Source organism: Penaeus monodon, chromosome 7 (assembly GCF_015228065.2).
Source record: "Penaeus monodon isolate SGIC_2016 chromosome 7, NSTDA_Pmon_1, whole genome shotgun sequence".
Lineage (NCBI taxonomy): Eukaryota > Metazoa > Arthropoda > Malacostraca > Decapoda > Penaeidae > Penaeus > Penaeus monodon.
Window position 1 is genome coordinate 27493219 of NC_051392.1, and position 1623 is coordinate 27494841.

Genomic DNA, 1623 nt, shown 5'->3' on the forward strand with positions numbered 1-1623 from the left:
ACCATTATCATTATCATTATTTCGTTATCATTAATATTTTATTGTTATCATTATTAATTTTCAATATTGTTATTATTTGTATCATTATTGTTATCATTACCATTATCGTCATCTGCAGCAGGAGCACCATTCTTATCATTTTTACTTTTTATTATTATCATTATCTTTTTTTATCATTATTATTAATATTATTATTATCATTATCGTCATTGTCATTATCAAACTAGCATCACCGCAGACGTTGTAGTAGGTAATGTTAGAGAACTATTTTCAACACCATTAATGATAGTTATCAGTACTATCTTCACTATCTCTTTCATCATGATTGCTATTATTATCACTATGGTTACCGTTGTCATCATCATCATTATTCAGATATTCACAACCCTAAGATTATCAATATTAATGTTATGTTTAAAATAATAATAATTATTATTATTATTAGTGTTATCATTATTATCATTACTATTATTATTACTATTATTACTATTATTATTATTATTATTATTATTATTATTATCATTATTATTATTATTATAATGATAATAGTAATATTGATCATAATGACATTAATGACAATAATGATAATAATGATAATAATGATAATGATAACGAGAATGATGATAATAATAGTAATAATGATGATAATAGTAATGGTAATAAAATAATGATAATAAAAAGAATTATAATAATAATATTAATAATGATAATAATGGTAAGAAAAAAAATAATGACAATAATAATAATAATAATAATATAAATGATGATAACAATGATGATAATGATAATAATGATGTTGCTAATAGTAATAATAATGATAACAACAACAATAATAATAATAATTATAATGTTAATAATAATAATAACAATAATAAAAATATTAATATCTTTAATTGAATAATACTAGGTATAATAATGGTGATAATAATAGTTTTAAAAAATTATAAATATAATAATAATGATGGTGATAACGGAAATAATAATAATAATAATAATAATAATAATAATGATAATAATAATAATAATAATAATAATAATGATGATAATAATAATAATAATAACAATAATAGTAATGATAATAATAATAATAATAATAATGATAATAATTAAAAGGCAATAACAGTAGTAATGATGATAATAATAATAGTAATAATAATAATGTTAATGATGATAAAAATTATAACAGAGATGATAATAATGAAAACAATAATTATGATGGTAAAAGTAATAATAATGATAACAACAACAAAACAACAGCAGCAGCAACAACAACAACAATAATAATAATTATTATTATTTTTTTTTTTTTTTTTTTTTTTAACATTATTTTTATTATCATTATTATTATTATTATTATTATTATTATTATTATTATTATTATTACTATTATTATTATTATTATTATCATTATTATAATTATAATGATAATGATAATAATAATGATAATAATAATAATAATAATAATAATGATAATAATGATAATAATAATAATGACAATAATAATAATAATGATAATAACAATGATAAAAGATTGGTATTTGTAATGAAATAATAATAGTAATAATAATGATGATTATAATAACTTCAAAAATGATAATGATAATGATAATTATGATGATAATA